Source organism: Erinaceus europaeus, chromosome 3 (genome assembly GCF_950295315.1).
Source record: "Erinaceus europaeus chromosome 3, mEriEur2.1, whole genome shotgun sequence".
Lineage (NCBI taxonomy): Eukaryota > Metazoa > Chordata > Mammalia > Eulipotyphla > Erinaceidae > Erinaceus > Erinaceus europaeus.
In genome coordinates this window covers 126,586,048-126,609,893 of record NC_080164.1, presented here as the reverse complement: position 1 = coordinate 126,609,893, position 23,846 = coordinate 126,586,048, and the positions used below count along the sequence as shown (strand labels likewise).

At 40.9% G+C, this 23,846-nt stretch overlaps 1 protein-coding gene across 2 annotated transcripts in view; it reads left to right on the top strand.

Moving 5' to 3' along the window:
• Window positions 1-15,461: 15,461 nt before the first annotated feature.
• CCNI (cyclin I) overlaps window positions 15,462-23,846 on the top strand; it is a 29,815-nt gene continuing 21,430 nt past the window's right edge. Inside the window, exon 1 of one of the 2 annotated variants that reach the window (XM_016186755.2) lies at window positions 15,462-15,974. The gene's annotated coding sequence lies outside the window, so the exon portion shown is untranslated. The remainder of the gene's footprint in view (window positions 15,975-23,846) is intronic. The other variant, XM_007519823.3, reaches the window with a different exon arrangement.

The window sequence follows — 23,846 nt, the reverse complement described above, 5'->3', positions numbered from 1 at the left end:
TCTCTCTCTCTCTCTCTCTCAATCTCTCTCTCTCTTTTTATTTCCCAGGGTTATCGCTAGTGCTTGGAGCCAACACTACAAATTCACTGCACCCAGTGGCCATTTTTTTTTTTCTTGGATAGGACAGAGAGAAATTGACAGCGGAGGGATAGATAGAGAGGGAGAAAGAAGAACACTTGCAGACCTGCTTCACCACTTGTGAAATGTTCCCCCTGCAGGTGGGGAGAAGGGGCTCCAACTCAAGGGCACAGGGTAATATGCATGCTTAACTGGCCAGGCCCCTCTGTCTCTGTCTGTATCTGAATGAAAAAGTAACTGGGGATTGGTGAATCATGCATGGAGAGATCCAAACTCCCCTTCCCAAATAAAATAAAAAAAAAAAATTAAAGTTTCTCTACTGAAAAAATATCTCTGAAAAATCTTTCCTATTGTTGGTCTTTAACATCTACTCTACCTACTAACATTATATATAATGTCAGTATTATAAAATTAGGATGAGGATTTTTGTTTGCATAGAAAATGATATTTTGACTTAGGTCCTGTGTTTAATTTATTCCAAATTTATAAAATTCGACATATATGATTCAACCTTATCATTTTTATAAACTTAATTCAAATTCAGTAATTAAGGAAAACTTAATGATTACTTGCCTTTTGAACATTTTTAGAAATGAAGGCAGTAATATATTTTAAAGGCAAACAGCAATATGTTATTTATAAATACATATGCAAAACTATTATTAGTAACAGAGGTGGCCTTGTTTTGTTCCTAAGGATAAGAATCAGACTATGACTTTAACCTGAACTTTCTACAGTAAGAAATATAGTGTATATATTATGTATGTGGGAATAACTGTCAAAAAGGAAGTTTGTTGTATTCAGTAGTTTTCTGGGTAGAAAAAAACACCTGATTTGGTATTCAGATCATTCTTTCAATATCCATTACCTATCCATATATATGTTGTAAATATCTGACAGTAATCAGAAGAGCACATTCCAGTGGACCTATAAAAATTACCTCTCTTGGGAATGGGGGGCGGGGGTAGTGCAGCGAGTTAAGCGCACATGAGGCCAAGCTCAAGGACCGGTAACCACAACAATGATAAAACAACAAGGGCAACAAAAGGGAAAAAAAATGGTCTCCAGGAGCAGTGGATTCGTGGTGCAGGCAGGGAGACCCGGCAATAACCCTGGAGGCAAAAAAAAAAAAAAAAAAAAAAAAAGAAATACTTCTTTTGAGAGCCATGGTGGAAAATGTGAGAGGAGGAGGTCTCTAGAATACTGCAGTTTTTTAGCACAAAGGATGGTTCCTCTCACCAAATTTCCCCAGTTTATTTCTCCTCTTACCCAACTTTACCCTCGGGTATACAGACGACATTTGGGATTTAGGAATGGTAATTTTCTTAATCTTTAGAGCAGTGGATTTGAACTATGCACTTTCTTTTCTCTCCCCCGCCTTTTTTCTTCGTTTGGCTTTAAAATACAAGTTGTCATTAGTAGAAAGATCTATAAAGTAAAAAAATTAACTGATGTTTTACTAAATGGTTTGACAAAAGAATAATTAGATATTTAACTCCCACTTTCTGCTATTACACAGTTTAAATGAGTAACTTGCAGTAATAGCCTTCTCCAATATGCAAAGGTACTAGATTAGAGGGAGATTATTCTTTTGAGATGGACCAACTGGACAGTTCACAGAATGCTGTCACTGGCAATCTTTCAAGGAAAAGATAGGATAGCTATTTTTCCAAGATGATTTAGATTTAACTTTTTTAAAGATTAATTAAATAAACTTCATATATATGCATATATATATATATATATATATATATATATATATATATGATATGACAGTTATAGTGATATATTCCAGAAGAAAAGAATCGGGTCTTGGTGCAATACCTTGTTGTTTCATGGGTTTTTTTTTTTTCCTGACTCCAGGGTTATTGCTGGGGCTTGGTGCCTGGACTACGAATCCACTGCTCCTGGAGGCTATTTTCCCCATTTTGTTGCCCTTATTGTTACCCTTATCATTGTTGTTATGATTATTGTTATCATTGCTGTCGTTGTTGGATAGGACAGAGAGAAATCGAGAGAGGAGGAAAGACAGAGAGGCAGAGAGAGAGAGACAGACACCTGCAGACCTGCTTCATCGCCCATGAAGCGACTCTCCTGCAGGTGGGGAGGTGGGGAGGGGGGGGGGGCTCCAACCCGTATCCTTAAGCCAGTCCTTATGCTTTGCACCACGTGGGCTTAACCCGCGCTACCGCCCCACCCCGTTTCATACTGTTAATGAAGCCCTTTTCCTATGGCACTAAATATAGAATTCACACTTAACTGAACTTGTAGTATTTTCAGTATAGTAACAGGATAGAGGTGGAGGGAAGGGAGAAAAAACAGAAAAGTACCGGTGCATTAAATGATTCTCTTTTTGGCGGCTTAAGGATCCGGGTTGGAGCCCCCCCCCCCCACCTCCCCACCTCCCCACCTGCAGGAGAAAGTTTGCTTGCAGGGGAAAGCAAGCAAACTTTTCTAAGACTTGTGAGAACTATAGTAGTTATCTAGTTACCTTTGGGAGATAGGAGGGTTGGGAGGGATACAGAACTCTGGTAGTGGGTGTGGTATGGAACTATCGACTATAATCTTACAGTCTGGTAACCTACTAGTAATCACAAATAAAATAATAATAATAAATAAAATAAAGATGGTAGGAGCAGCAGCAGATCTGTTTCTCTCCTCTCCTCTCATCTCCCAGATCAACTAGGAATACCAAAGGAGACCACCTGGGACTGAAACAAGACAGGACTAGAACAACTACAGGAACCCACCAAATCACTGGTGAGTGCAAACACGTGTGGCTGGTGACAGAGAGGAGCCTAGGGAGAGACTAAGTGGCTGGTAACAGTCCGGCAGTATATCAGTTGAGACACCACCTCCAGTCTGTTCCACGAACAAGGGGACAGCTGAACGGAGGAGAGGACTCCCCAGAGACTCACCAAGTGCAACTCTGAGTCTCCATTGCTACTGCCCTCAGAATCTGGAGCAGCAGCGGGGAGGGACACCAGGGGACAGAGATGTAACCAGGAAACTCAGGAGAAGACCTATACCTCCGCATAGCTGTGGGGCTGTGAAAGTCTCTTTGCATAACCACTGGACTATCTCTGCCACACCCTGCCTTATCTCTTGGTCAGGAGTCAGTGATTAAGATAAGAAGCCTACTTATAGTTTAGAAGCCCTCAGGCTCCCATAGCCTACAGAGAAGAAAAAAAAAAAAAGAGGCTTTTAAATCACTGAGCCCCAACTCAGGGATTAAAATACTATTGAAACAACTGTTAACTTCCACCACTTTGAACCCTTTAATTACCTTACTTAGATACAAGTCAATCTAGGAAATAGTAATCAATAACTTGAAAAGTACTAAGAGAGGGAACTCATAACATAATATATAAAATGGGTAAACCAACAAGAAGAAATATTGGAGAAACTAACCAGGACAACAGTCCAGCTAAAAGCTCCCCAAAGGGTAAAGCATAAAATAATGAGTTCAACATCCAAACATTAGCTAAGGAAATAATCACAGAAGTGAGTAAAGAGTTTGAAAGAATTATAATCAGAAATACAGGAACAACAAATGAGACTCTGGAAGAAAACACTAACTATCTCAAGTTTATTAGAGAGCTGAAAGCTGAAATAGCTGAGCTAAGAACACAACCAGCTGAACAAGCTAAAACAGTATCAGAACAGGGTAACAAAATAGATGAACTCCAGAAAACAGTAGAGGGCAGAGAGAATAGAATCAATGAGGCTGAAGACAGAATTAGCAAGATCGAGGATGAATTAGAGACAACTAAAAAAGAAGTAAGAGATCTCAAAAAGAGATTAAGAGATGCTGAAAACAACAACAGAGACCTATGGGATGACATCAAAAGAAACAATATATGCATTATTGGCTTCCCAGAGGAAGAAAGAGAGGGAGAGGAAGAAAGCATTGTTCAGGTAATAATAGCTGAAAACTTCTCTAGTCTAGACAACATCAAAGACATAAAGATTCAAGAAGCCCAGAGGGTCCCAAACAGAATTAACCCAGACTTAAAGACACCAAGACACATCATATATAGAATGAAAAAGAATAAGGATAAAGAAAGGATCCTGAAGGCTGCAAGAGAAAAACAGCCACCTACAGAGGAAAACCCATAAGATTAGCAGCAGACTTCTCCACACAAACACTACAGGCCAGAAGAGAATGGCAAGATATCAATCGAGAGTGCTCAATGAGAAAGGCTTTCAGCCAAGACTACTGTATCCTACAAGACTGTCATTCAGACTAGATGGAGGCATCAAAACCTTCTCAGACAAGTAACAGTTGAAGGAATCAACTATCACCAAGCCTACCTGCCGGGATAGCCTGAGGGTACTTCTTCCCAAGCTAGTGCTCTCTGGGTTGGAGAGAACTCAACTGGAGCCGATCTAGGCTGCTACGTGGGAGAGGGATCAGGAATTCGTGCCGCACTAACTTCACAGGAGATACACTCTGGAACTCTCGGAGCCTGAAAGCAATTTCCAAGTGTCTTTAATCAGAAGAGCAGCTGTTTTTATACTCTCCAAGTAGGGTGGAAACAGGATGTGATATAGAGAGGGTGGAGAGAAAAATGACTGGTGACAATCAGAGTGTGACAAGGAGAGGATCAGGGTGTGACAAGGAGAGGGGGTGGAGCAAAAATATATCATGAAACAGTGGGGATTGAACCAATGCCCTGGAGGGAGTGTGGTGCTTTATGTAAATGTAAAAGTGATTTATGTAAATAGACCAAAGCTTTGAATGGGATTAAATCTATCCCTATATAGGCATATGGTTAAGCAGAAGCCAGGGAGAGCTGGCATACTATCCAACACCTGCCCTGAAAGAAGTTCTGAAAGGTCTCCTATAAACAGTCTCCTATAAAATATCAGAACATTCTAAAACTCTACAAGAATGACGTTAAAATATCTTCAATCTTTGATATCAATAAATGTCAACAGCCTGAAATCACCTATTAAAAGACACAGAGTAGGAAGATGGATCAGAAAATACAACCCAACAACATGCTGTCTACAGCAAACCCACCTAACTCAACAAGACAAACACAGACTTAAAGTGAAAGGTTGGAAAACTATCATACAACCCAATGGCCCACAAAAAAGGGCAGGAACAGCGATTCTCACATCTGACACAATAAACTTTAAAATAGATAAGATCAAAAAAGAAAAGAATGGACACTACTTAATGCTCAGAGGATCAGCCAATCAAGAGGACTTAACAATTATTAACATCTATGTACCCAATGAGAAGCCATCTAAATACATCAAATGTCTTCTGAAAGAGCTACAACAATATATTAACAGCAACACAGTCATAGTAGGGAACTTCAACACCCCACTCTCTCAGCTTGACAGATCATCCAGGAAGAAAATCAATAAAGACATAAGGGAGCTAGATGAAGAGACAGATAAACTAGAACTATTGGACATTTTCAGAGTCATTCATCCCAAGAAACTGGAATACACATTTTACTCAAATCCATATGGGTCATTCTCAAGGATAGATCATATGTTAGGCCACAAAGACAGCATCAGAAAATTCAAGAGCATTGAAATCATCCCAAGCATCTTCTCAGACCACAGTGGAACTAAACTAACACTCCACAATCAACAAAAGATTAGTAATAGTCCCAAAATGTGGAAGCTCAACAGTACACTTCTTAATAACCTCTGGGTCAAAGAGGAAATAAAGGAAGAAATCAAAATGTTTCGAGACTTCAATGAAAATGAAGACACAAGCTATCAAAATATTTGGGACACAACTAAGGCAGTACTGAGAGGGAAGTTCATAGCCATACAAGCACACATTAGGAAACAAGAAAAAGCACAAATAAACAGCCTGATTGCACATCTTAAAGACCTAGAAGAAGAAGAACAAAGGAACCCTAAAACGACCAGAAGGACAGAAATCACTAAAGTTAGGGCCGAAATAAATAACATTGAAAATAAGAAACCATACAAAAGAACAACGAAAGTAAACGTTGGTTCTTCGAAAGAGTGAACAAAATAGACAAACCTTTAGTCAGACTCACAAAACAAAAAAGGGAGAAACCCAAATGAATTGGATAGTAAATGAAAGAGGAGATATCACGACACCACAGAAACTCAACATATCATGCGAGGCTTCTATGAAAAACTATATGCCACCAAGCTAGAGAACCTGGGAGAAATGGACGATTTCCTAGATACTTACCAACTTCCAAAACTAAGTAAAGAGGAAGTAGATAACATGAACAGGCCCATCACAGCTAATGAAATTGAAACAGTTATCAAAAATCTCCCCAAAAATAAAAGTCCTGGGCCAGATGGTTTTACAAATGAATTCCACAAAACCTTCAAAGAAGAACTAATACCTCTGTTTTTAAAAGTCTTCCAGAAGATTGAAGACACTGGAATACTCCCTGCCAGCTTCTATGATGCCAACATCACTATCATACCAAAAGCAGACAGGGACACAACCAAAAAAGAAAACTACAGACCAATATCTCTGATGAACATAGATGCTAAAATACTGAACAAAATTCTAGCCAACCGGATACAGCAGTATATTCAAAAGATTGTTCATCATGACCAAGTGGGGTTTATCCCAGGCATGCAAGGTTGGTTTAATATACGTAAATCAATCAACGTGATCCACCACGTCAACAAAAGCAAGACCAAAAACCACATGGTCATATCAATAGATGCAGAGAAAGCCTTTCACAAAATACAACATCCCTTTATGATCAAAACACTATAAAAAATGGGAATAGATGGAAAATTCCTGAAGATAGTGGAGTCTATATATAGCAAACCTATACCCAACATCATACTCAATGGTGAAAAACTGGAAGCATTTCCACTCAGATCAGGTACTAGACAGGGCTGCCCACTATCACCATTACTATTCAACATAGTGTTGGAAGTTCTTGCCATAGCAATCAGGCAGGAGCAAGGAATTAAAGGGATACAGATTGGAAGAGAAGATGTCAAACACTCCCTATTTGCAGATGACATGATAGTATACATGGAAAAACCTAAGGAATCCAGCAAGAAGCTTTTGGAAATCATCAGGCAATACAGTAAGGTGTCAGGCTACAAAATTAACATTCAAAAGTCAGTGGCATTCCTCAATGCAAACACTAAGCTAGAATAAATTGAAATCCAGAAATCAATTCCTTTTACTATAGCAACTAAAACAATAAAATATCTATGAGTAAACCTAACCAAAGAAGTGAAAGACTTTTATGCTGAAAATTATGAGTCACTACTCAAGGAACTTGAAAAAGACACAAAGAAGTGGAAAGATATTCCATGTTCATAGGTCGGTAGAATTAACATCATCAAAATGAATATACTACCCAGAGCCATATAAAATTTAATGCTATCCCCATCAAGATCCCAACTACATTTTTTAGGAAAATAGAACAAATGCTTCAAATGTTTATATGGAACCAGAAAAGACCTAGAATTGCCAAAACAATCTTGAGAAAAAAGAACAGAACTGGAGGCATCACACTCCCAGATCTCAAATTGTATTATAGGGCCATTGTCATCAAAACTGCTTGGTACTGGAACATGAATAGACACACTGACCAGTGGATTAGAATTGAAAGCCCAGAAGTGAGCCCCCACACCTATGGACATCCAGTCTTTGACAAAGGGACCCAGACTATTCAATGGGGAAAGCAGAGTCTCTTCAACAAATGGTGTTGGAACATGCAGAAGAATGAAACTGAACCACTGTACTTCACCAAATACAAAAGTAAATTCCAGGTGGATCAAGGACTTGGATGTCAGACCACAAACTACCAGATACTTAGAAGAAAATATTGGAAGAACTCTTATCCGCATAAATTTCAAAGACATCTTCAATGAAACGTATCCAATTACAAGGAAGACTAAGGCAAGTATAAACTTATGGGACTATATCAAATTTAAAAGCTTCTTCACAGCAAAAGAAACCACTACCCAAACCAAGAGACCCCCTCAAAGAATGGGAGATCTTTACATGCCATACATCAGACAAGAGTTTAATAACCAACATATATAAAGAGCTTGCCAAACTCAACAACAAGACAACAAATAACCCCATCCAAAAATGGGGGGAGGACATGGACAGAATATTCACCACAAAAGAGATCCAAAAGGCTGAGAAACACATGAAAAAATGCTCCAAGTCTCTGACTGTCAGAGAAATGCAAATAAAGACAACAACGAGATACCACTTCACTCCTGTGAGAATGTCATACATCAGAAAAGGTAACAGCAGCAAATGCTGGAGAGGGTGTGGGGTTAAAGGGACCCTCCTACACTGCTGGTGGGAATGTAAATTGGTCCAACCTCTGTGGAGAACAGTCTGGAGAACTCTCAGAAGGCTAGAAATGGACCTACCCTATAACCCTGCAATTCCTCTCCTGGGGATATATCCTAAGGAACCCAACATATCCATCCAAAAAGATCTGTGTACACACATATTCTTGGCAGCACAATTTCTAATAGCCAAAACCTAGAAGCAACCCAGGTGTCCAACAACAGATGAGTGGCTGAGCAAGTTGTGGTATATATACACAATGGAATACTACTCAGCTGTAAAATATAGTGACTTCACTGTTTTCAGCTGATCTTGGATGGACCTCGAAAAATTCAGGTTAAGTGAAATAAGTCAGAAACAGAAGAATGAATATGGGATGATCTCACTCTCAGGCAGAAGTTGAAAAACAAGATCAGAAAAGAAAGCAGAAGTAGAACCTGAAATGGAATTGGCGTATTGCACCAAAGTAAAAGATTCTGGGGTGGGTTGGCAGGGAGAATACAGGTTCAAGAAGGATTCAGGGGACCTAGTGGGGGGTTGTATTGTTATTGTATATGGGAAACTGGGGAATGTTATGCATGTACAAAGTATTATACTTACTGTTGAATGTAAAACATTAATTCCTCAATAAAAAAAAATCAGAGTAAAAAAGAAATAAAATAATGATGGTATCTAAAACCATAGTGATGAGTTACTTGCTTTTCTGGATCTCTTCCTGGTGTACAGAAAGTATACATGCTATAATAAATTTCTTCTTTTTAAATATTTTATTTTTACTTTGTTACTTTTATTTTTATTTTATTTATTTATTTTGAATAGAGACAGAGAAACCTACAGGGAAGGGGAATAAAGGAAGGAAAGGAGAGAGGAAGGGAGGGAAGGAGAGAGACTTGCAGCACTGTTTCACTGTTTGTGAAGTTTCCTACAGATGAGGACCAAGGGCCCTGAACCCTTTTGCATTGTAACATATGTGCTCTATCATGTATGCCTAAGTTTCTTCTTACTTTTTTCTCTTACCAGTCTTCCTTGTGCTTGAAGAACTCAGAGAGGTATAAGATGATTTCTTTAGTGCCCCAACAAGCCAAAAAAAAAATTTTTTTTTCAAGATGTTCACTTTTCCTCCTCCACCTTCCTTGTAAAATAAGAAATAAATGTGTTGGTAGTTCAATTACATAAGATATATTTTAAATATTTTCTCTAAATTTACTGAGTTTGGTGGTTCAGTATTCAAAATGGTTTTTGAGAGAGTAAAATGGCTATTTTAATAGTTTTTTTTTTCCCCTTCAACAAGAGAAAATAATTTCTACTAAGGGCATTTTTATTTATAAATGTCAAATAGATGGGTATCTATCTGACTTCTGAGAATCCTCCTAATAAAGCTTGCAGCCAATGACTCCTCCCTGAATAAAGTTGTTCTAAATAAATGCTTGGATAAGAGAAACCTAAAGTTAGATGACATTCAGAATTGGTCAAAGTCTTAAAAACAGCTTGAGGCTTCCTATTTTAGAATAGTACTCTTCCTTCCATTTGTTATAAGTAGGGAGACTTGACCTTGTTTGGTGAGCAGGGACTCCTTTTCTCTTGATTTCTAACTGGTGGATATAAACTTCTTACATTTTATATTTATAGAGATTATTGAATTCAAATATTTTGGAAGCTGTAAAAATATTCTTAAGAATAGGAAATGTTAAGAATGAAGTGACTATAATGACAAGAAATCACTTCCTTTGTCGCTGAAATCATTAATATTTTCCCTAAAAGACAGTACCCTCACTGTTGGGATTATTACCTTATAAATTTCCTTCTAGACATAGGAGATTAGAAATTTTGAGATTAAGATTGAGTAGCCTTGCCCTCTGTTTGTTAAAAAATAATAATAATAATAGTGCATAGTGTATTAAAATTTTTTTTTTTGCCAGATTAAGCATTTAAAATCTTTTTTGTGCTCATCAACTTGATTCTTCTCAGTTGTCCTAGATTTCTGAAGGGGTCTTACTTTATATTACTTTGTGTCTCAGAAGAGTATTACGATAGCACACTGTTTCTCAGGCACCTCCTTTCTCTACAACTCTGTCCAAAGCAAGCAAGGCAAGTTTGTGTTTCAACATCCACTAGTCCAAATAAAACAGGTCTAAGAAAAGCTTAATAACATCTTTTCAAGCAAAAAAACAAATCTCTAGAAACACAAGAATAAACTGTTCGCTAAAATACTTTCTGGAATATTTTAAGATTAACAACGTGCCTAAAATAACCATAGGATGACCATAGTTTTTTTTTTTTTTTTTTAATCTTTATTATTTTCTCCAAAGGCCTAATGTATTGAGGCAAGCAAGGGTTAACTTCTAAAGAGAAAAAGCAAGGGTTAACTTCTTAGTTGAAGGAAAATGCATTTGGCAGGCAATCTTCCCCTGCCTTTCAGCATAAACAGAGTTTCTATTGCTGTAACCAAAGTGGCTAGGTCAGTGGCCTTAGAATCTGCTACTTCTGCCCAAGATTCTGCAGACAACCCCAACTAGTTATACCCTCTGTATAAAAACAAAACAAAACAAAACAAAACCTGTTAAGTTTGTTGCTATGAGTTACTACGGGAAGACTGATGACTATACAAAAGGGTAAGCACCATTGCACTGGGGCCCAGTCTTTTGTGGACAAGAGTCCTGCTGGGTATGTTGGTATAATAAACACTGCTTCCGGGAGTCTGGCAGTAGCGCCCCAGAGTTAACTGCAGGTAACTACTCTGCAAGGACCTACTTGGGTGTCTCTCTTTCTCTCCCCCTCTCTGTCTTCCCCTCTTCTCTCCATTTCTCTCTGCCCTATCCAACAATGGCGACATCAATAACAACACTAAAACAACAAGGGCAACAAAAGGGCATAAATAAATATTTAAAATAAATATATTTAAAAAAATAAACACTGCTTCCTACACTAAAGCCTCAGTGTGTTCTGTCTCTCTGCCTGAAAATCCAGTAATAGTATGTTACCCTCAGGCTTCTGTGGGTGTTCATGAGACAGTAAAGGGCAGCACGGGAAAGCAAGTAAGTTCTAGAGTCAGATAAACAAAGCATGAATTTTGTCTATACTCTCCAAGTTGGAAAGATTTATCTTTTTATCTTCTGTAAAAAGGAGACAACAAAAATACCTACTATGGGGATGAAAGTGAGTGAAAGCATTGCAATGCCTGGGATATTGGAAATAATTCATATATACTAGTTATTATTTTAAAATGTCATTTAAAATGGTAGTTTATCTTTGCTAGAGCAAAACGGAAACAGTCATAAAGTATTTAAATTAAGAATTGTTTGCTAATTGCCTATACACGAATAGTGGTGTTTTTTTCATATCCCTTATTTTCTTTTTTAACATTTATTTATTTATTCCCTTTTGCTGTTTTACTGTTGTAGTTATTATTGATGTCGTCATTGTTGGATAGGACAGAGAGAAATGGAGAGAGGAGGGGAAGACAGAGAGGGGGAGAGAAAGACATCTGCAGACCTGCTTCACTACCTGTGAAGCAACTCCCCTGCAGGTGGGGAGCCGGGGGCTAGAACCTGGATCCTTATGCCGGTCCTTGTGCTTTGCGCCACCTGCGCTTAAGCCGTTGCACTACCGCCCGACTCCCAATATCCCTTATTTTCTCAGGGAATTTCAAAGGCTTTAAATTTTTCCTTCCTTCCTTCCTTTTTTCCTTGCTTCATTTTTTTGAGACAACGAAGAAGAAAGTGACTGAAAGAGAACATGTTATCAAAGCTTCCTTCCATGTGGTGGGGGCCAGGATTGAACCTGGGTCACGTGTATGGCAAAGCAGCACACTATCCAAGTGAGCTATTTGGCCACCCCAAGGATTTACTTTACAACTACAACTTATTGTAAAAATAATATTAAGAAAAATAGAATAACTGACCTTGAATAGTGAGAAAAATACTCTTTTTCTTTTGGTTAGGTTAACTAGTTCCTTCCTTTTTTTTTTTTTTTTTTTTTAACCAGAGCAGTGCTCAGCTCTGGCTTATGGTAGTACAAGGGATTGAACCTGTGACACTGGGAGCTCAGGTATGAGTCTCTTTGCATAACTATTATGTTATCTACCCCTGCCTGTTCCTTACTTATTAATTATTTGTAATTATAGTTACAGTACTGTAGATTAAATTGTCATTGGCAATCTCACACTGTAAGACAGTTTTTACAAACCTAAACTTCAAAAAAGAACGAATATATTATGAGGTGGGAGCTCTTAAATGTTCCTGGTTACATTTTATAGTTCAACTCACCTGCCTAACAATTTGGAAAATTAGTATCCATCAAAAGTCATAAAAAGGTAAATAGCACTGGACCTGTGAATAATCAAAGAAGGGTGTGCATGTTAATGGCATTCTTTTTCATTTTTTTTTTTACCATTTAATTTGCTAACTGCTTTATTGATATATAATTTGTACCTCATAAAAATCCACCTATTTAAAATGTACAATTTAATGGATACAGAGTTGTGTAATCATTACCAGAATCAATTTTAGAACAATTTTATCACCTCAAAAAGAAATCCAACACCAGTTAGCTGTACCATTCCCTCTTTCTGTCTCAGCAGATTTGCCTATTTTGGATATTTTATAAAAATGGAATCGTTAAGCTAAATGAAATATACCATCTACAAAAAACTGTATCCATACTATAGCCTATATTTAATGACCTTAACTGTCTAGATATACCACATTTTATTTAAGCATTCATCAGTTGGCAAACATTTATGTAGTTTCACCTTTAGGCTATTATTAATATCATGAAGATTATAAACATCCATATACAAGTTTTGCATAGATATATGTTTTTCTATCCTGGCTGTATAAGGAGGAGAAGAGTTTGCAGTGTTTGCAAAAGGATGAAAAACAGAAGTGATTTCATGATCCCACAATGGGATCATGTAGAAAAGCTCTCAAGATTATGCAGAAAAATATTGCCTTCATTATTTATTTTTTATTATCTTTATTCATTGGATAGACAGCCAGAAATTGAGAGGTTAGTGGGAGATATAGAGGGAGAGAGACAAAGAGAAACCTGCAGCCCGGCTTCACTACTGGAGAAGCTTTACCTCTGCAGGTGGGGACTTGGGGCTTGAACCCAGGTCCTTACACATTGTAACATGTGCACTCAACCAGGTGTGCCATCACCTGGCCTGGAAAAATATTGCCTTTATAAAATGAAAGCAACTTAGAAATATGGCAGGACACAATTATCTTAGAATCCCCTTAAGTTTTCTATTTCCTTCTCTGGCTAACAGTCATCCATCTGCCTTTCCTTCTGGCCTCAGCTAGTTCTGCCCCAAGTCTCTGAGAACCAATTATAGAACCTTCCAGAGATTTCTGGACTACTTCAGCTTCAGAATCTTTGCACTTGCTTCCTTTGTGTGTCACTCTTTCACCATTTCTCTGCCCAGTGGTTTCAAGTCTCATTTTAAATATCACTTCCTCTGAGAAATTGTCTCTGATGTCCTTAACTAGGCAAAGGTTAAGTGTTTCCATAGCAGCCTGGAATTTTCCATCTTAATAGTTTTGGTACTGGTAGTTGTTCAGTCAGAGCCATTTAGGGATATAAGGTGAAACAAAATATGTACGAACCCCCACCATTTTGGATCTTTTGTCCAGAGAGGGAATATGATGTACTAACAGCCAAATCAATGTACCGTGTAATTTTTAAAAAGTGTGAATTTGCTCGAGGGTTATCCCTTCTTTTCCATTTGTACTGTAAACTCCACGAAGGCAAGAATTAACTTTTTATTAAGTAAAGTTTTAAAAAGTTTATTTATTGGGTAGAAAAATTCGGAGGGAAGAGGGAAACAGACACTTAGAACACTGCTTCACCACTTGAAAAGCTTCCCCCTGCTGGTAGGGATTGGGGAGCTTGAACCTGGGTCCTTGGTGTTGAAAATGTGTGCACTCAGACGGGTGCACCATTGGCAGACCTCTAACTTTGCTAGAGTTTGACACCGAGTATGGCCCACGGGGTGGTGGGAGGTGTGGGGAGGAGGAGGAGGGCAATCACCCGAATGATAGATAAAATGGGTATATAAGAGGAGAGAGAGAGAGAGGAAGAGACAGAAGAGAAAGAGAGAAGGAAAACACAAAAGCGAGCGACTTCGTTAAGTGGCTAAGTTTTCCCCTTTTTTCTTCAGAAGATTCTGTACATCTACATATTCTCTTAGTAATTAAATCAACTGGAAGGTAAGCAAAAAATTACTATAGGAGAGTTTAAAAAAAAAAGTAATCCACAAATAAAACGTATTTAATGTGTCACCATATGCTAAGGATCTCACTGAGTAATACCTATTCTTAAGTCCTCGGGTATGTTGATCAAGAGCGGAGAAATGCCTGAGAGAATTACCAAGCAGCTTGCCCACATTCAGCGGTGTACTTTTTTTTAAGAGGCCTTAAGCAACCCCCCCCCCCAAAAAAAAGTGTCTTGGAAATATGATCCTCCAAATCTCTCGACTTGTGAAGCACTTTAGCAGTTCTTAAGATTTCCATGGTAGCGAAAAATAACGCAACTCAATGGTTTCTCGCCTGGCCAAACAGTGAATGCTAAGAGCTTTACCCCGCTGCCTCTACAAATAATCCTTCCCAGAGTCTGAGAAGCTAGTCAGTTCAGGGTGGGGAAGAGCAAGCAGCTGCAGAAGCGGCCACCGAGAGCATCCCTACAAAGCCCCACCTCCGAGCCCCGCACTCTGCTGCCTCTTTCTTCCCCGGGCGCATGCGCATTGCACTCTCCGGCCACTGCACGCCTCTTCGAGCAAGCCGCGCAGCGCTGACGTCACCGAGAGGTATCCTTCCGCTCCCCCAAAGAAAACGAGTCCGCGCACCTCAGCACACACACAAACAAGTTTCCCTTCTTTTTCCCCCTCTAACGCCCAAGACGCCCCCAGCCTGTCTCCCACAGTGCAGCTTCTTGCTGGGCTTTTCCGTACATTCGTTAGACGGGGAGGGAAGTGGAAGTGGAAGGGGCGGGGATAGGCAATTAAGTGTTGTTTACAAGCGGTCCGTACCGATCTGAGGATCGGTCCGCGAGGGCGGGGCCGAGGAAACCGGCCCTTCTTCCCTTCCCCTCCCTCCCCGCGAGCGGACGCGGCAGCGCCTCTGTCTCGCTTTTTGTTATTTTTTCCCCCTTCCCCCCTTTTTTTTTCTCTTTTTCTCCCCCTCCCCCCCCTCACCATTTCCCCTTGGAGGCGCTTCCCCCGGGCAGGGGCAGAGCCGGTCTCCTCCCCCGCCTCTCCCCGGCCCCCGCCGCCCTATGGCGAGAGGGCGCCCCCTCCCCAGCCGGGCTCTCGCGGCGGCCGTTGGAGGAGCGGGCCCGGCGGTGGCGGCGGCGGCGGCGGCCTGAGGTCGGAGGGCGTCATGGAACTAACTCGCTGATCGGCCCGGCGGCCGCGGCCGTGCTCACACTCGTGCCCCAGCTCCCGCGCCCCTTCCCCCGGACCCCCCTCTTCTCCCTCCTCGGTCGGCCCGGTCCGCCCCCCGCGCGCCGAGGAGGATGCGGTGGTGACGGGTCCCCGGATGAGCCCGCGTCCCCGCTACGAGGCCTACAGCTCTGCCGGGCGGAGGAGGAGGAAGAGGAGCCGCAGGTGAGGGCGCGGGCGGGGGCCACCCTCGGGACGCCCCTCGGCCCCCGCCTGGTTCGCCGGCGGCCCGGCTGCGTGTGCTCCGCTCGGGGCCCGGTTTCCGCCGGCGACTAAACTTTTGTAGCGGCATCCGGCGGGGCTGTGGTCGGCGGGGAGCGCGGGCGGAGCACAATGGAGGGAACACACCCCCGCGCCCGGACTCCTGCAGGTTCCCCGGGCTGCGGGGTTTGGGGCGACTCGTCGGTCCCGTGGTGTTCGTGGGAGGGGGAATCACTGCAGAAGGTGGTTTCTGAGTTGCAGCGAAATTTGCAAGAGGACAGGACTCCCGCCGAGCGAGGGGCTGCACTGCTGATGGTTTTTTGTTTTTGTTCTTTTGCAAACTAGCGAGCCGGACCTCTGGGGAAGTAGGGGAGCGCAGAGGAGAGGTGCTTGTGGGTCAAGTTCAAGTAATTCAGCTTTTCTTTGGGGGGGAGCGGGTTGGGGGCTCAGCCACTGAACAAGAGCAAGTGTGGTTGCGATGTTAATCACACTTGTTGCGGTTTTTTGTCTGACAGGCATTGTTCTAATTGATTTGCAACTCTGCTGGCTCTCCAGGCTTGCAGGTAGTGGGAGCCTCCTTTTACAGATGAGGAAAACAGCCTCCCCCAGGTTCATGATCTACCTCTCCTCCACCCCTTAAGATGACTCAGCTAGAAGCAGGTGGCCAAAATCCTGCCCGAGCATTTTGAGGATGCTACAGCCCCTTTCCAGAAGTGAAAAGATGAGCAGTAACGTCCTGCTTTGAGTTTTTCCAGGTCATTGTAGCAGAAGAAATCGAAAGGCGTGGACAAATAAATTGAGTGGACACGCAGAGTCGCTCATCTGTGACCGCCCAGAGAGTTTCTGATCCTCTGAACTATATAAATTTCTTCAGGTTGGGGGTTCTGGCGGTAGCACAGCGGCTTAAGCGCACATGGAGCCAAATGCAAGGACCAGCATAAGGATCCCGGTTCGGCCCCCGGCTCCCCACCTGCAGAGGGATCGCTTCACAAGCGGTGAAGCAGGTCTGCAGGTGTCTTTCTTTTCCCCTCTCTGTCTTCCCCTCCTCTATCGATTTCTCTCTGTCCTATCCAACAATGACAACAACAACAATAAAACAAAGGCAACAAAAAGGGGGGAAAATTAGTCTCCAGGAGCAGTGGATTCGTAGTGCAAGCACTGATCCCCAGCAATAACCCAGGAGGAAAAAAAAAAGAGAAAAACCTTGAGCAGGCTGATAGAAGAGTCATCATTTGCAGTTACAGATAAAGTTTTTTGTTTTTTTTTGACTGTGACAACCTGTTAGATCAAAGTAAAACTCTGTTAGCATTGGAGACTGATTCTGCTAAATGGAGAGTATTCACCTTTCTGACCATACCATTACAGTTTTTTTTAATAGTAATGTTCTTGTCAACCAATGTTAAGTCAATATATTAAAAATAATAGTAATACTGACAGGCCAAAAAAAAATAATAATAGTAATACTCATTTCATAAGACTATGAGGACGGCCCGCTTTTGAGTAATCTCTAGCTAAATATTAAGCAATCATTGTGTTTACTTGTCCAGCTCTTAGTAAGCTATTGCTGTTATTTATTAGGGATTGTGCCGAGCTGCAGGGAATTTGCCACCAAGGAGCTATGGCTAGCGGGAGAGGCAGGTCTATACATGTTGTCGTGGAGCTGTTAAATGCAAAAGTAGAATTATGTTCCAAGTACTGGTGCAGGAAGGCAGGGGACTATTCACAGACTGGTGTAAATGACAACTCTAGGAAGAGGAGAAGAGCTAGAGAAGAAAGTTGAAAGAACTGGAAAAGCGTGGAAATTTGTGAAGTGAAGGCTACTATGGAATTTGAACTACCTGTAGCTCCTTATTTGACTACTACATAAAAGCCAAGGAGGTGATAATAAATTAAAAGGTTCTTCTGTGGTTACATTAACAAATCCCTCTGTTCAGTTGAGGAACTAAGATCCAAAAGTTGTGACAGGCAGAGGATTATTAATAAAGTTGGTTTCATTACAAAAATGAAAATTGCCTAGTTTAAAAAATATTAATTGGATAGAGAGACATTGTTAGGGAAGTCACTTGCAGCACTGCTCATAGAACTTCTGCAGGTGGACACTGGAGCTTGAACCAGAGTCTTTGTGTATTATTATAACATGTGCTCTATCAGATGCACCTACACCCAGCTTCAACAATTGGCTATTAATGAAGTTGCTGTTATTACACCCATCACTGGACAGCACTTTTCCTTAAGAGCCAGAGGTCCTGTAACTAGGTCTGTAATTATAGTTTATGATGTACATTAAAGTGTTTATTATAAACTGTTTACTCAGACATCAAACTGTTTGATAAATAAGCAGAAGAAACTTTTACTTACTTTTATTTTTTAATGAGAGAGACCAGAGCACTGCTCAGCTCTGGTTTATTGTGCATGGGACCTCAGAGACTCAGCATAAAAGTCATCTGCGGGGGCAGGATGGTAGCATGGTAGCATACCTGGTTGCACAGGTTACAATGCACAAGGACTGGGGTTTGAGCTTCAGCTCCCCACCTGCAAAGGGAAAAGCTTTGGGAGTGATGAAGCAGGTCTGCAAATCTGTCTCTCCCTCTCTCACTCCTTACTTCTTATCTGGCTGCCTCTATTCAGTAAATAAAGATAAAAATTAAAATAAATAAGTCATCTGCATAACCACTGCGCTGTCTCCCCAGCCCCAAAAGAAGCAGTTTTAAAAACTGAAAGAAGGAAGAAGTATGTGGAATATGCCAAACAAAATAAAAGTCTTGTGTTTTCCTAGGGACTTTTTTTGTTTAAACAATGGACATAAAATAGCAGAACTCTGAAAACTATTATGCAAGACAGCTAAGTTACATTTTTATTTTTTAAAAAAAATATTGATGGGGGGAAAATGAACAGTAACACTGGCACACAGGATACTGGGGCATTGAATGTAAGGGGGAAAAACCAAGAACCGTGGTGCAGAGTATGGTGACTAACACTGTGTGTGGCTGTGAAAATATACTCCCCAAACCTTACAAAATTATAATACACTTAACAAGTAAAAGGGGGACAGAGAAAATGAAAGGTGAAACTTGTAACTGTGATAGCAGCAGAGCAGAGTCTAGAGGGGAGGCCATCTGGGATTGAGAGAGTGTTGGGGATCCAATGAACAATGGTGGAGGAAGACTTCAGTTGGGGGGGGGGGGAGCAGGCGGTGACACACACACAAACACACTGTAGTTGCAAGGCCCTCAGTTCAAGCCACTGGTCCCCCAACCTACAAGGGGAAAGCTTAATGGTGAAGTAGGGCTGCAGGTGTCTCTTTCTCTTCCCTATCCCCCCTCAATTTCTGTCTCTATCAAATAACTTTTAAAAAAGACTTCAGTTGGTGTGGAGGGAGTGCTGTGCATGGAATATGAACTTGTATGTACACGTGACAACAGTTTTGTAAATCACTTACCCCAATAAAGTGAAAAAATAAAGACCCTGATAAAATAGTCACTTCTATAATTACATCTTTAAAAAGTTGAGTCAGCAGAAGAAAAAAAAAAATGTATCTTCAGTTTTCTTCCTAGTAATTAAAAAAAAAAAAACAAACAACTAGATTTGAAGTAGAAAATAGGTGAAATACAAGCTTACACTTCCCTTGTGTCTGATGTGCCTTACCTCCTCCCTCCACATTCTTAAGCAGGACAGCTAGGGAGGAATCCAGCCTAGCTGGAAGAGATAAGCCCCCGATAAGCCCCCGCCCCCCAATCCAACTAGCACCAGGGCCAAAGATCATATTCCTGCAGTGTGCCAGTGTCTGCATTCTCTTTGTAGCCAAGATGTAAAACTCTATAAGCCTGTGCTGTTCCTTTGTCTGATGCAGAGAACTTCCTGGAGTTATCCAGACCTCTTTGCCCACTGTTGTATTAAAAGTCCTCTCTTCACCACACCTAGCTCTGGTCTCTGGTCTTGTTTGGGAATTTCTGGAATAGATTCACCTATTAACATTTTACCTCATTTGCTTTATAGGGCTTCCATCAGTCTGTGTATGTTGACACAGTGTGTCTCTTTACTACTAAATATTTTTGAGTTTTGTAAGAATAGGGATACTGGGACCGGGCAGTGGCACACCTGTTAAAGTGCACACATTACAGTGTGCAAGGACCCAGGTTCAAGTCCCTGGTCTCCACTTACACAGGGAAAGCTTCACGAGTAGTGAAGCAGGGCTGCGTGTGTGTCTCTGTCTCCCTTTCTATCTCCTCTCAATTTCTCTGTATCTAATAATAAGTAAAAATACTAAAAAGTATATTAAAACTACAGGGATACATTTTTTAGAATGGCAGTAACATCAACTTTAGTAAATTTGACATTAATAAATTTATTATCCATGTTTCACATATATGGACCTAAAATAGATACTTATCTCCCACCAGTACAGGATCAGACACTTCAGTTAAATTTTTCTGAAGCCTTATTTAATCTGGGATGCCATGGGCCTCCTCCACCCTGTTGTCTTTCACTTGATCACTTTTTTAAAGTTTAAGGAGAAAGTACATTTAGTACTGAGTTGAGAAATTTTGTGTCTAGAAGAGATACTGGTCGTTAGTTTCCTTGTATTGTTTTTGGTAGCACCGTAGTAAGTGGCCGCATGAAATGAATTAGGGGTTGTCCCTTCTCTTTGGGAAAAATTTTGTTAAGAGTTTATATTAATTTTTCTTTAAATGTTTGGTAGAATTAATCAGTAGAGCGCCTTGAGTATGGACTTTTCTTTGACAATAGTTTGTGTACTAATTTAGTCTATAACTACTGTGCTTTTCTATTTCTTAAGTGAACTTTAATAGCGCCTAGATCTTTATTTCATGTATTGCCTAACTTATTTGCATAAAATAATAAATTTCCACTATAATCCCTTTTAATTGTCATATAAGAAGTAGTCATGTCACCTTTTTTAAATTATTAATCGAAGCAAAAGTTTGCCAGTTTTTGTTGATCTATTCAAAGAGCCAACTTTTGGTTATTTGTTTCATTAGTTTTTGCTCTTTTATCAAAAAACCAGATGGGTTTTGCTTTACTATAACAGCTGTAGTTTTCCTTTTTTAGTATCTCAGAAATCAGTGTTAAGGCAGAAGATGGTCTGTAAAGGCTTTATTTACTAAATGAGAGAGTGACTAGAGCATGACTCAGTCATCAGTGGTGCGGTTGGAACCCAGGGCCCTTACACATGCAGGGCCCTTACACATGCAGGGCCCTTACACATGCTCTACCTACTTCACTGGCCACTTGCATAGTTTTTTTTTTTTCTGGGGGTGGGGATGGGCCCATTGTTGGAACTTCACCATTCAGTACCCCATTCTCTCATCAAGGTAAGAGACCTAAGCACTGATGCTTCTCCTAGTGCTGTGCAGAGACTAGAACCAGGGATGCAGACATGGTGAAGCAGGCACTTCCTTGGTGAGATTTCTCACTGACCTAGAATGTTTTTTTTTAATATTTATTTATTCCCTTTTGTTGCCCTTGTTGTTTTATTATTGTAGTTATTATTATTGTTGGTGTCGTTGTTGTTGGATAGGACGGAGAGAAATGGAGAGAGGAGGGGAAGACGGGGAGAGAAAGGGAGACATCTGCTAACCTGCTTTACTGCCTGTGAAGCGACTTCCCTGCAAGTAGAGAGCCGCGGGCTTGAACCAGGATCCTTACCCTGATCCTTGCACTTTGCGCCATGTCCGCTTAACCCACTGTGCTACCTCCCTACTCTCCCTGGAATGTTTTAATTTTTTTTATGTTTATTTTATTTATTTATTCCCTTTTGTTGCCCTTGTTGTTTTATTGTTGTAGTTATTATTGTTGTTGAATAGGACAGAGAGAAATGGAGAGAGGGAGGGGAAGACAGAGAGGAGGAGAGAAAGATAGACACCTGCAGACTTGCTTCACCGCCTGTGAAGCGACTCCCCTGCAGGTGGGGAGCCGGGGTTCGAACCAGGATCCTTATGCTGGTTCTTGTGCTTTGCACCACCTGCGCTTAGCCCGCTGCACTACAGCCCGACTCCCCCTGGGATGTTTTTTAATACGAGTTATTAATGCCCCTCTAAGCTTTGTTTTCATTGCAACCCATAAGTATTAGCATGTTATGTATTCATTTATTCATCTTGAAGTATATTCCTTGTAATTCTTTGACATGGACTCCTGGTTTTTCAAATATTTATATTTGTTAGAGACAGAAATCAAGATGGAAGAGGAGACAGGGGAAGTGGGGTGGGGAGAAAGACCTGAAGTATTGCTTCACTACTCCTGAAGCTTTCCTCCTTGCAGCTGGGGGACCAGGGACTTGAATCGGGTTTCTTGTACCATGGTAGCATGTGCCCTCAACCTGGGTTCAGCCAACACTTGGACCTGATTTCCTTTTTAAAGTTGTTACAGCATCTAAATATTTGAAAGACTTACTAAGAACCTTAAATTATAGAAGGTGGGAGGACAAAATTCCTTTAAACCTAATCAAATTCTTTATAAGATTCTACCCTCACCTACCTCACTCAAGTGAATCTTCAAAGGAAACATTGTGATGGAAGAGTTTTCACTAGGGACAGCCAACATTAGTGGCAGTTGAGAGGGCTGATAGGTTTCGGTGAACCACCATATTGGGCATAGCTAACAGGATAAAGTAATAAATTGAGGTTTTGATAAGAGTTAAATTAACTGACTTAATTGAGACTAGAAGAAACCTTAGAACCCATGAAGTCTAATCTCCACCCACTTTGTGTTTCTTGTAAGTTATCTCTTGATACTTTGTTTCTAAGGTTAATGTTTTAGATGAGATTATAGTGAGTTAGTGAGTTCATGTAGTTGGAGAATCTGAAGAAAGTACTATAAGGCAGCAAAATTGGAGTTTCAGAGAAAATGTAAGTGAAATATAAAAATGGGGTCTAAAGATTTTTTTTTTTAAGAAAAAAATGCATCTAAAGATTCTGAACAAGGATGTACAATAAATAAAAAGGCATCAAGATCATCCCCTCCTCTGTGGGGTGGTATGGGGGAATTTGTCTAAAGTGTTGGTGTGGGAGGATTTGTCTTAAGTGTACTGTATTTTATTTATTTATTTTTGCCTCAGTGGTTATTCCTGGGGCTTGGTGCTAGCACTATGAATCCACTGCTCCTTGAGGCCATTTTTCCATTTTGTTGCCCTGTCATTGCTGCTGTTTTTTTGGATAGGACAGAGAGAAATTGAGGGAGGAGGGGAAGACAGAGAGAGGAAGAGAAAGACACCTGCAGACAAATCAGGATCCTTATGCAGGTCCTTGTACTTTTGCGCCATGTGAGCTTAACCCGCTATGTGAGCTTAACCCGCTGTGTTACCGCGAACCCCTAAAGTACTTTAGAAAGCCATGGGGCTGGAGAGAGAAATCACTGGGCAAAGCTGTTTGCCTTGCCTTTGAGACCCAGGTTCGTGCCCTGAGGCAAAAGAGCTGGGGCCTCACTGTTCCATACAACTTTTCTTTTTTATTCAGAGAGAAACAGGTGAACCACATCAGTGAAACTTCATCTGTTTCCATATCACCCTTTTTGTCACTCCTCAGAGGTTAGTCTGAATTTGAATCTTTTGTCACTTAAGATTACATTTTCTAGTCGGGCTGTAGCGCAGCGGGTTAAGCGCAGGTGGCGCAAAGCACAAGGACCGGCATAAGGATCCCGGTTTAAACCCCGGCTCCCCACCTGCAGGGGAGTCGCTTCACAGGCGGTGAAGCAGGTCTGCAGGTGTCTATCTTTCTCTCCCCCCTCTGTCTTCCCCTCCTCTCTCCATTTCTCTCTGTCCTATCCAACAATGACAACAACAATAATAACTACAACAATAAAACAACAAGGGCAACAAAAGGG